The sequence below is a fragment of the Prionailurus bengalensis genome, chromosome B2 (assembly GCF_016509475.1).
Source record: "Prionailurus bengalensis isolate Pbe53 chromosome B2, Fcat_Pben_1.1_paternal_pri, whole genome shotgun sequence".
Taxonomy (NCBI): domain Eukaryota; kingdom Metazoa; phylum Chordata; class Mammalia; order Carnivora; family Felidae; genus Prionailurus; species Prionailurus bengalensis.
In genome coordinates this window covers 31016374-31029778 of record NC_057349.1, presented here as the reverse complement: position 1 = coordinate 31029778, position 13405 = coordinate 31016374, and the positions used below count along the sequence as shown (strand labels likewise).

Here is a 13405-nt window from a genome sequence, read left to right as displayed (position 1 = left end):
TAATTTATTATTTTTAAATTTACATCCAAGTTAGGTAGCATATAGTGCAACAATGATTTCAGGAGTAGATTTGTTAATGCCCCTTATCCATTTATCTCTTCCTCCCTCCCAAAACCACTCCAGAAACCTGCTGTTTATTCTCTATACTTAAGAGTCTCTTACATTTTGTCCCTCTCTCCATTTTTATATTATTTTTGCTTCCCTTCCCTTATGTTCATCTGTTTTGTATCTTAAATTCCTCATATGAGTGAGGTCATACGATATTTGTTTTCCTCTGACCGACTAATTTCACTTAGCATGATATCTTCCAGTTCCATCCACATAGTTGCAAATGGCAAGATTTCATTCTTTTTGATTGCCAAGTAATACTCCATTGTATGTGTGTATATATACATATATATACATATAAGGTATACATATATACCACATCTTCTTTATCCATTCTTCCATTGAGGGACATTTGGGCTCTTCATACTTTGGCTATTGTTGATAGTGCTGCTATAAACATTGGGGTGCATGTGCCCCTTCAAAACAGCACACCTGTATCCCTTGGATAAATACCTAGTAGTGCAATTACTGGGTTGCAGGGTAGTTCTCTTTTTAATTTTTTGAGGAATATCCATAATGTTTCCCAGAGTGGCTACACCAGTTTGCATTCCCACCACCAGTGCAAAAGAGTTCCTCTTTATCTACATCCTCACCAACATCTATTGTTAACTGAGTTGTTAATGTTAGCCATTCTGACAGGTGTGAGGTGGTATCTCATTGTGGTTTTGATTTGTATTTCCCTAATGATGAGTGATGTTGAGCATTTTTTCACATGTCTGTTAGCTATATGGATGTCTTATTTGGAAAAGTATCTATTCATGTCTTGTGACCATTTCTTCACTGGATTATTTGTTTTTGAGTGTTGAGTTTGATAAGTTCTTTATAGATTATGGATACTAACCCTTTGTCTGATATGTCATTTGCAAATATCTTCTCCCAAATATTGGTTGCCTTTTAGTTTTGCTGATTGTTTCCTTCGCTGTGCAGAAGCTTTTTATTTTGATGAGGTCTCAATAGTTCATTTTTGCTTTTGTTTCCCTTGCCTCTGGAGATGTGTTGAGTAAGAGGTTGCTGTGGCCGAGGTCAAAGAGGTTGTTGCCTTTTTTCTCCTCTAGGATTTTGATGGCTTTCTGTATTACATTTAGGTCTTTCATCCATTTTGAGTTTATTTTTCTGTATGGTCCAGTTTCATTCTTCTGCATGTTGGTGACCAGATTTCCCAGCACTGTTTGCAGAAGAGACTGTCTTTATTCTACTGGATATTCTTTCCTGCTTTTGTCAAAGATTAGTTGGCCATACATTTGTGGGTCCATTTCTGGGTTTTCTATTCTGTTCCATTGATCTGAGTGTCTGTTTTTGTGCCAGTACCATACTGTCTTGATGATTGCAGCTTTATAATACATCTTGAAGTCTGGGATTGTGATGCCTCCAGCTTTGGATTTTTTTTCAAGATTGTTTTGGCTATTTGTGGTCTTTTCTGGTTCCATACAAATTTTAGGATTGTTTGTTCTAGCTCTGTGAAGAATGCTGGTGTTGTTTTAATATGAACTGCATTGAACATGTAGATTGCTTTGGGTAGTATTGACATTTTAACAATGTTTGTTCTTCTAATCCAGGAGGATGGAATAATTTTCCTTTTTTGTGTGTGTCTTCTTCAATTTCTTTCATAAGCTTTGTAGAGTTTACAGTGTATTGATTTTTCACCTCTTTGGTTAGGTTTATTCGTAGGTATTTTATGGTTTTTGGTTTTATTCCATTGTAAATGGGATCGATTCCTTGATTTCTCTTTCTGTTTGCTTCATTACTGGTGTATAAGAATGCAACCGATTTTTGTGCATTGATTTTATATCCTGTGACTTTATTGAATTCACGGATCAGTTCTAGTAGTTTTTGGGTGGAATCTTTTGGGTTTTCCATACAGAGTATCATGTCATCTGTGAAGAGTGAAAAGTTTTACTTCCTCCTAGCTTATTTTGATGCCTTTTATTCCTTTGTGTTACCTGATTGATGATGTTAAGACTTCCAATACTGTGTTGAATGACAGTGGCAAGAGTGCATATCCCTGTCATGTGGGTATCCTGACCTTTGGGGGAAAGCTGTCAGTTCTTCCCTATTGAGAATGATTAGTGGTGGGTCTTTCATATATGGCTTTTATGATCTTGAGGTATGATCCTTCTATCCCTACTTTCCTGAGGGTTTTTCTCAAGAAAGGATGCTAGATTTTGTCAAATGTTTTCTCTGAATCTTTTGAGAGGATCATGTGGTTTTTGTCCTTTCTTTTATTGATTGATGTATCACATTGATTGTTTTGTGAATAATGAACCAGCTCTGCATCCCAGGTATAAATCCTAGGTAGTCGTGGTGAATAATTCTTTTAATGTATTGTTGGATCTGGTTGGCTAGTATCTTGTTGAGGATTTTTGCATCCATGTTCATCAGGGAAATTGGTCTGTAATTCTCCTTTTTAGTGGGGTCTCTGTCTGGTTTTGGAATGAAGGTAATGCTGGCTTCATAGAAAGAGTTTGTTTCCAGTTTCCCTTCCATTTCTATTTTGGAACAGCTTCAAAAGAATAGATGTTAGCTCTTCTTTAAATGTTTGGTAGAATTCCCCTGGAAAGCCATCTGGCCTTGGACTCTTGTTTTTGGGGAGATTTTTAATTACTAATTCAATTTCTTTGCTGGTTATGTATATGTTCAAATTTTCTATTTCTTCCTGTTTGAGTTTTGGTAGTTTATATGTTTCTAGGAATTTGTCCCTTTCTTCCAAGTTGCCATTTTATTGGTGTATAATTGCTCATAATATTCTCTTTTTATTTTTTTGTACTTCTGCAGTGTTGGTTGTGATCTCTCCTCTTTCATTCTTGATTTTATTTATTTGGGTCCTTTTTCTTTTTGATCAAATTGGAGAGTGGTTTATTAATTTTGTTAATTCTTTCAAAGAACCAGCTCCTAATTTCATTGATCTGTTCTACTGTTTTGTTTTGTTTTGTTTTGTTTTGTTTTGTTTGTTTGTCTGTTTGTTTTGGTAGCATTGATGTTTATTATTCCTGTCTTCTAATCTTTATTCTTTATTATTCCTGTCTTCTGCTGGTTTTGGGTCTTATTTGCTGCTCTTTTTCCAGCTCATTAAGGTGTAGGGTTAGGTTGTGTATTGGAGAGCTTTCTTCCTTCTTTAGGATGGCCTGGATGGCTATATACTTCCCTCTTATGACCACCTTTGCTGCATCCCAGAGGTTTTGGGTTGTGGTGCTATCATTTTCATTGGCTTCCATGTACTTTTTAATTTCCTCTTTAACTTCTTGGTTAGCCCATTCATTCTTTAGTAGGATGTTCTTTAGTCTCCAAGTATTTCTTATCTTTCCGAAATTTTTCTTGTGGTTGATTTCGAGTTTCATAGCGTTGCGGTCTGAAAATATGCGCGGTATGATCTCGATCTTTTTGTACTTGTTAAGGGCTGATTTGTGTCCCAGTATGTGACCTATTCTGGAGAATGTTCCATGTGCACTGGAGAAGAATGTGTATTCTGCTGCTTTAAGATGAAATGTTCTGAATATATCTGTTAAATTTATCTGGTCCAGTGCATCATTCAAAGCTATTGTTTCCTTGTTGATTTTTCTGCTTAGATGATCTTTCCATTGTTGTAAGTGGAGTGTTGAAGTCCCCTATTATTATGGTATTATTATCTATGAGTTTCTGTATGTTTGTGATTGATTTACATATTCGGGTGCTTCCACACTTGGAGCATAAATATTTACAATTGTTAGGTCTTCTTGGTGGATAGACCCCTTAATTATGAAATAATGCCCTTCTTCATCTCTTGTTACCATCTTTATTTTAAAATTTAGGTTGTCCCATATAAGTATGGCTTCTCTGCTGTCTTTTGGTGACCATTAGCATGACTGATAATTCTCCATCCCCTTACTTTCAATTTGAAGGTGTTTTTAGGTCTAAAATGGGTTTTTTGTAAACAGCATATAGATAGCTTCAACGGTCTCTACCAAATGTCCTTCCAGCAGTGGAACTGCTTTTCCCCGTGTGGCCCGAGAACCTCCCAGACCCCACTCTGCTCCTGGGGATTCACTCTTCCCACCAGAGCACCACCAGTTATTGAGCTGCGGAGTTTCAGACTCTGCACTCCCCCTGTTTAGAAAGTTTTAATTGAATTTAAACCCCCTCTTTTTGCCTTTTTCCCTTTTTTATTCAGTCTCTTGCAGCTGTTTCTACTCTTCCACTTTCTCTCCAGCTGCTTTTGGGGGAGAGGGTGCTTTTTCCATACTCTACCCCCATCTCCATCCTCTCTCTGCATGAAAAATCAGCTCCCTGCCCTCCGCAGCTTCTCTCTCCCCCAGTTCACCTCTCCACACTGTGTACCTGCTGAGTTCCATTGTTCAGGTTGTGCAGATCGTTGTGTTAATCCTCAAATCAGTTTTCTAGGTGTGCAAGGTGGTTTAGTGTTGATCTGGATGCATTTCAGGGATGAGAGACAAAAAGAACTTCTATGCTGTCCCACCATCTTTGTCCCTCCTGTGATCAAATATTTTAAACATAAACTTAGAATATTGAAGTTTTGAGCCTTTTTCTTAGTATTTATTCAAGTGCAAGTGAAATAACTGTATATTTAGCAACTGCAAAAAATTCCACAGTTAAATTATTAGCATTAATGAGTTTATCAAGGTTATTAGATATAAGAATAGATATAAGAATATAAGAATAAGATACAAGGTTATATAGATATAAGAATAGATATAAGATATAGATATTATAATATAAGATATTAGATATAAGAATATAAATACTATTTCCAAGTATTTTGTAATTTTGATGATAATGTGAATTGTATCCCTTTTTCAAATTGTATGTTCTGTATATTTTGGTTCTATAGAAATGCCTTAGTTCTTAAATATTATTCTCATATCTAATAACTTTGGTAAACTCATGAATTCCAATAATTTAACTGTGGAATTTTTTTGCAGTTAGTAAATATATAATTATTTCAATTGCACATGAGTTTTATTCCCTCTGTTCCAACAATGATTAAAACTCCCAAACTCTATGGTATACGCTTTTATCAGAATTTATGATTGAAATACTAAGATATGCTACATTCCTGTTTTCCAAAAGTTAGGAGATAGAATCAGAACTAAGTCTTGCTAATTGGTTAGGCCCAGATACCTGTCATGTGACTGACTTTTCTTATTAGATCATGGCTAAGCTATGTGGGTTTGAGACCAATATTTTGGAAGCTGAAGGGAGGGAAAAGGTGTGGGAAATCAAATCAATAGGGAAAGGGGCGCCTGGGTGGCTCAGTCGGTTAAGCGGCCAACTTCAGCTCAGGTCATGATTTGCGGTCCGTGAGTTCGAGCCCCGTGTCGGGCTCTGTGCTGACAGCTCAGAGCCTGGAGCTTGTTTCAGATTCTGTGTCTCCCTCTCTCTGACCCTCCCCATTCATGCTCTGTCTCTCTCTGTCTCAAAAATAAATAAATGTTAAAAAAAATTTTTTAAATCAATAGGGAAAGCAAATATTAAAGCAAAGGGGTTAATATTATGATCTACCACACAAGGCCAAGTTACACTCTCATCTAATAAATTCTTATATAAATAATTGCCTTTTAGAAGCCTTCTGATTAGTCAATAAACAACTATGCAATTAGACAGAGGTTTCTTTTCTGGCAACGTCTCACATTTTCTTTCTATTCACCTTTCTTCCTCTCTCCGGTTTTCAGACATTGTCTCAGATACATTCTTAGTCCTTTTAATTCTGGTCGGCATGATATTTCATCCCCATATTTATGTTCTCCTTAATGTCTAGTCATTAAGGGGAAAATCTAAGGGAAAAATTGTTCCAGATTCAACCACAATTCACCACTTTAGCAACCATAAACTAGACAGAGATACCATATATTATTGCCTAGATCACTTTAACAATAGTCTCCTTGTTCTTTTCCTCCCAGTACTGACTAATCTTAATACAACAACAATAACTGTTCAATGTCTTACTAAAGACATAAGTTGGAACATGTCATTTTTCTACTCAATGACCCAAAACATTCCCTATTTCACTCAAGTTAAAAATCAAAGTTGTTATTAGATTACTAGATGTTATATGATCTGTTACTTTTCTGACCTCTTCTCCAATTACTGTACTCCTGTCCCCTTCACACCAGTCACATGACTCTTTCCATTCCTTAAAAACACCAGGCATGTTCCTGTCTTATGAACTTTGTTGTGGTTGCTTCCTCTGACCGGAAAATTCTTCATCCAGAAATCCACTTAGATAACTCCTTTACGTCCTCCAGTTTTTACTCAAGTATTATCTTCTCACTCAGCCTGTCCAGGCTGATCGATTCAAATTGAACCCCACCTTCTCTTGCAACTCCCAGTAGTCCCCATTTATTGCTAATATTTTCTTTTCCCTTAGCAGTTAGCACTTTCTAATGTGCTTCATTCCTGAGTGGTATGCTAACTTCAATAATGGTTCAAATTCTTCATCTTTCTCCATATACATGCTCAGAAAAACTCTCAAAATGATAAAATTATAGATATGGAGAACAGTTTAGCTATTGCCAGGGGTTAGGAACAGAAGGAAGAGACTGGCGCTGGCTATTTAGCATGGCTATAAAGGGATAGCATGAGTGAAATCCTTGTGATGCAACAGCTCCGTGTCATGATTGAGCTGGTGGTTATATGAATTCATACATGTGATAAAATTGCATGGAACTAGACACACACAAATATAAGTGCATGTAACACTGGTCATATATGAATAAAATGGGTTGTATTCATCGTAATTCTTTGGTTTTTACATTGTACTACAATGAATTCAAACAATGATGTTGGGAATGTAAAATGGTACAACCAGTTGGAATTCAGTTTGTCAGAGTCTTACAAATTTCAACTTATTTCTCTGCTATGAGGTAACAATTTCACTCATGATATTTACCCAAGCAAAATGTAAACAAATATACACAAAAAAGTTGTACAACAAGGTTAGGCAGAATTATTCATAAATGCCAAATACTAGAAATAACATAAATGTCTATCAATAGGTAAGTGGATAAGCAATTTTCATATATTCACATGATGAAATAATACCAATAAAGGAAAGAAATTTCTGGTAGATTCAACAACATCAAACAGTTATGATGAATGAAATCAGAACAATATTTGCTTCAGGGTAGAGGAGTGGATGGAAATGAGCGTAAGAAAGCTTTCTGGGATGATCAAAACCCCATCACTTTTTTGGGTTGGTAGAAACAGAGGTGTATATATTTGTCAAAACTCAAAAATCTTGAATGTTATTTTAGATGTAAACTAAATCAATACAATTACAATATTAACTTGTTATATGTTTTAATGAAATCTTCCTACATCTTTAACTAAATAATGTCTGTTCAGTTCATAAGTACAGAGTAAATTTTAATAAAACCCATCACAATGATACTGGTTTTATACATTTTACACTCTTTCAACTGTAATTGTATATGCTGAAATTCTCTTATTTGATGCGTACAAGCTTAAAAGTGTGTTCATTTCTAGTGAATTAAATTCTTTTTTTTAAAGTTTATTTATTTATTTTGAAGATAGAGACAGAGACAGAGAGAGCGTGGGTGCATGAGTGAGGGAGGGGGGCAGAAAGAGGGAGAAAGAGAATCCAAATCTCTCTGCACTGACAGCATAGAGCCTGCCATGGGGCTTCATCTCACAAACCATGAGATCATGACCTGAGCCAAGTCAAGAGTTGTGTGCTTAATCAACTGAGCTGTCCAGGGCCCCTCTAATGAATTGAATTCTGAATATGTCTTGGTTTTTTTTTTTATTTTTCAAAATGCCTTTGTCTCAAAGATTAATTTGTTCCATTTACTTGATAAATTTACAACTGCTTTACTTTGGTATATGGTATAACTATAACTCTTCATATAACCCTTTTCTTTAAATAATATAACCACGTGTATTCTTTTATTTTGTAACTTTTGCTTCTTCAGTCTTATGATGGTAATTAATAATATTATGCAGTGTATATTCCAGGAGCTCATTTTTAAAATCTAATATAGATATGTTTGTATTTTATCTGGAGATTTCAATTAAATCACACTTAGTTTTTGTTATCATTTCTTTGTTTAAGCATTTCATATTTGCTTTCTATTTGCCTACTGAGTTTTTATTCATTATGTCCTTTGTAATGTTCTAGTACACCCTTTCTCACCTGATCTTCCACAAAAGAATTAGGCCCTACAGGGGCGCTTGGGTGGCGCAGTTGGTTAAGCGTCCTACTTCAGCCAGGTCACGATCTTGCTGTCCGTGAGTTCGAGCCCCGCGTCAGGCTCTGGGCTGATGGCTCGGAGCCTGGAGCCTGTTTCCGATTGTGTGTCTCCCTCTCTCTCTGCCCCTCCCCCGTTCATGCTCTGTCTCTCAATGTCCGAAAAATAAATTTAAAAAAAAAACGTTGAAAAAAAAATTTTTAACACTCCACTTACAGAAATGGATAGATCATCTAGACACATGGTCAATAAAGAAACAAGGGCCCTGAATGATACACTGGATCAGATGGACTTGACAGATATATTTAGAACTCTGCATCCCAAAGCAACAGAATAGACTTTCTTCTCAAGTGCACATGGAACATTCTCCAAGATAGATCACATACTGGGTCACAAAACAGCCCTTCATAAGTATACAAGAATTGAAATCATACCATGCATACTTTCAGACCACAATGCTATGAAGCTTGAAATCAACCACAGAAAAAAGTCTGGAAAACCTCCAAGCATGGAGGTTAAAGAACACCCTACTAAAGAATGAATGGGTCAACCAGGCAATTAGAGAAGAAATGAAAATACAACAATCCAAACGCTTTGGGATGCAGTGAAGGCAGTCCTGAGAGGAAAATACATTGCAATCCAGGCCTATCTCAAGAAACAAGAAAAATCCCAAATACAAAAATCTAACAGCACACCTAAAGGAAATAGAAGCAGAACAGCAAAGACAGCCTAAGCCCAGCAGAAGAAGAGAAATAATAAAGATCAGAGCAGAAATAAACAATATAGAACCTAAAAAAACTGTAGAGCAGATCAACGAAAGCAAGAGTTGGTTTTTTGAAAAAATAAACAAAACTGATAAACCTCTGGCCAGGCTTCTCAAGAAGAAAAGGGAGATGACCCAAATAGATAAAATCATGAATGAAAATGGAATGATTACAACCATTCCCTCAGAGATACAAACAATTATCAGGGAATACTATGAAAAATTATATGCCAACAAACTGGACAACCTGGAAGCAATGGACAAATTCCTAAACACCCAAACTCTTCCAAAACTCAATCAGGAGGAAATAGAAAGCTTGAACAGACCCCTAACCAGCGAAGAAATGGAATCAGTCATCAAAAATCTCCCAACAAATAAAAGTCCAGGACCAGATGGCTTCCCAGGGTAGTTCTACCAGACGTTTAAAGCAGAGATAATACCTACCCTTCTCAAGCTATTCCAAAAAATAGAAAGGGAAGGAAAACTTCCAGACTCATTCTATGAAGCCAGTATGACTTTGATTCCTAAACCAGACAGAGACCCATTAAAAAAGAGAACTATAGGCCAATATACCTGAGGAATATGGATACAAGAAATCTCAATAAGATACTAGCAAATCGATTCAACAGCATATAAAAAGAATTATTCACCATGATCAACTGGGATTCATTCCTGGGATGCAGGGCTGGTTCAACATTCGCAAATCAATCAACATGATACATCACATTAATAAAAGAAAAGATAAGAACCATATGATCCTGTCAATCGATGCAGAAAAGGCCTTTGACAAAATTCAGCAACTTTTCTTAATAAAAACCCTCGAGAAAGTCGGAATAGAAGGAACATACTTAAAGATCATAAGAGCCATTTATGAAAAGCCCACAGCTAACATCATCCTCAATGGGGAAAAACTGAGAGCTTTTTCCCTGAGATCAGGAAGACGACAGGGATGCCCACTCTCACCGCTGTTGTTTAACATAGTGTTGGAAGTGCTAGCATCAGCAATCAGACAACAAAACGAAATCAAAGGCATCAAAATTGGCAAAGATGAAGTCAAGCTTTCACTTTTTGCAGATCATATGATATTATACATGGAAAATCTGATAGATTCCACCAGAAGTCTGCTAGAACTGATACATGAATTCAGCAAAGTTGCAGGATACAAAATCAATGTACAGAAATCAGTTGCATTCTTATACACTAACAATGAAGCAACAGAAAGACAAATAAAGAAACTGATCCCATTCACAATTGCACCAAGAAGCATAAAATACATAGGAATAAATCTAACCAAAGATGTACAAGATCCGTATGCTGAAAACTACAGAAAGCTTATGCAGGAAATTGAAGAAGATATAAAGAAATGGAAAAACATTCCGTGCTCATGGATTGGAAGAATAAATATTGCCAAAATGTCAATACTACCCAAAGCTATCTACACATTCAATGCAATCCCAATCAAAATTGCACCAGCATTCTTCTCGAAACTAGAACAAGCAATCCTAAAATTCATATGGAACCACCAAAGGCCCCGAATAGCCAAAGTAATTTTGAAAAAGAAGACCAAAGCAGGAGACATCACAATCCCAGACTTTAGCCTCTACTACAAAGCTGTCATCATCAAGACAGCATGGTATTGGCACCAAAACAGACACATAGACCAATGGAATAGAATAGAAACCCCAGAACTAGACCCACAAACGTATGGCCAACTCATCTTTGATAAAGCAGGAAAGAACATCCAATGGAAAAAAAAGTCTCTTTAACAAATGGTGCTGGGAGAACTGGACAGCAACATGCAGAAGATTGAAACTAGACCACTTTCTCACACCATTCACAAAAATAAGCTCAAAATGGATAAAGGACCTGAATGTGAGACAGGAAACCATCAAAACCCTAGAGGAGAAAGCAGGAAAAGACCTCTCTGACCTCAGCCGTAGCAATTTCTTACTTGACACATCCCCAAAGGCAAGGGAATTAAAAGCAAAAATGAACTACTGGGACCTCATGAAGATAAAAAGCTTCTGCACAGCAAAGGAAACAACCAACAAAACTAAAAGGCAACCAATGGAATGGGAAAAGATATTTGTAAATGACATATCGGACAAAGGGCTAGTATCCAAAATCTATAACGAGCTCACCAAACTCCACACCCAAAAAACAACCCAGTGAAGAAACGGGCAGAAAACATGAATAGACACTTCTCTAAAGAAGACATCCGGATGGCCAACAGGCACAGGAAAAGATGCTCAACGTCGTTCCTCATCAGGGAAATACAAATCAAAACCACACTCAGGTATCACCTCACGCCAGTCAGAGTGGCCAAAATGAACAAATCAGGAGACTATAGATGCTGGAGAGGATGTGGAGAAACGGGAACCCTCTTGCACTGTTGGTGGGAATGCAAATTGGTGCAGCCACTCTGGAAAACAGTGTGGAGGTTCCTCAAAAAATTAAAAATAGAGCTACCCTATGACCCAGCAGTAGCACTGCTAGGAATTTACCCAAAGGATACAGGAGTACTGATGCATAGGGCCACTTGTACCCCAATGTTTCTAGCAGCACTCTCAACAATAGCCAAATTATGGAAAGAGCCTAAATGTCCATCAACTGATGAATGGAGAAAGAAATTGTGGTTTATATACACAATGGAATACTACGTGGCAATGAGAAAGAATGAAATATGGCCCTTTGTAGCAACGTGGATGGAACTGGAGATTGTTATGCTAAGTGAAACAAGCCATACAGAGAAAGACAGATACCATATGTTTTCACTCTTATGTGGATCCTGAGAAACTTAACAGAAACCCATGGGGGAGGGGAAGGAAAAAAAGGGGGGTTAAGGTGGGAGAGAGCCAAAGCATAAGAGAGTCTTAAAAACTGAGAACAAACTGAGGGTTGATGGGGGGAGGGAGGGAGGGGAGGGTGGGTGATGAGTATTGAAGAGGGCACCTTTTGGGATGAGCAGTGGGTGTTGTAAGGAAACCAATTTGACAATAAATTTCATATATTGAAAAAAAACAAAAAATAATACACAGGAAAAACAAAAACTCAATAGAAAATATTCCTGAGGAAATCCAGACATTCGATTTGGTAGGTAAAAACTTTATTTTTTTTTCATTTAGAATTATTTTATTTTATTATAAATGTACAACAGCCTCTCAACTGTACCCATGCACTTACATTGTTTTTTAAGGAAAAATGTTATGCCTTATTACACCATAATCCTAATAGCTTTTCAAAACTTTGAGAAAAATCTTTAAAAAGATTTTACATGTCATCTGAAACTGACAAATTTAACACTATCAAAAAAGAGTGCTTCTATACTCTTAAAAAAACCACTAGAAAGAAATAATAATTATAAAGCTAAGAGACTGTCTCAAAGGAACATTTTTTTTAAGCAATTCTTCTTCCACAGTAGGGTAATGGTATTAAATAATTCAATCCATTCACAAAATGGCTCTCTGCATCTGCTCTGGTCTCTTCTGCCATATCAATGCATATTTATGCATGACTGAGATAAGAGTTTCCTTAACATTGTTATTTCAATAACCTGAAGCTGTTCTGTTAATTCTGAGAGCTTTCATTCTCTCCCATTTATATAGTGAAGCCCATGGCAAATAGGAAGAAGCTGAATTTTGACTTCTTCCCCCATAACCCCCACTTCCTCCACTGCCTGTAGGACCATAGTTGCCTCTAGGACCATAGTTGCCTCCACCATATGGCCTCACATGATCCTGGTACCACCAAAGATTCCACTTTCATTGGACCATAGTTACAAGGTTACTAGGTATAATTTCCAAAACCATTGTAATTTCCACTTCCATAATTTCCTCCTCCACAGTTGTCATAACCACCTCTATAGCCCCCATCCTGGTTGCTACATCCAGGTCCCCCACCACCATATCTTCTTCTTCCTCATCCATAACCAGGGCTACCTCTAAGATTGCCACCTATTGGTTCTCTTCCATACCCATTACAACCATCCCCAAATCCACAACCACTTCATATGAATGAGATCCTCCCCTAAAATTATTTCCTGGTCCTTGTCCAAAATTTCTACCACCACCAGGAGAATCTCCAAAACCAAAGTTTCTTCCTCTTCCACTTCTAGAACTTTGGCCTTCCTGCATTTCTTGTCTACACAAAACCTTTCTTACTTGTGCATTATGACCACTGATGGTATAATATTTCTATAACACAATCTTTTTTTTAACGTTTATTTATTTTTGAGACAGAGGGAGACAGAGTGTAAGTGAGGGAAGGGAAGAGAAAGAGACACACACAGAATCTGAAACAGGCTTCAGGCTCTGAGCTGTCAGCACAGAGCCCGATG

General features: G+C 36.9%; 1 pseudogene; it reads right to left on the bottom strand.

Moving 5' to 3' along the window:
- Positions 1-12158: 12158 nt before the first annotated feature.
- The window catches only part of LOC122490440, a 51817-nt pseudogene continuing 50570 nt past the window's right edge, over positions 12159-13405 (bottom strand).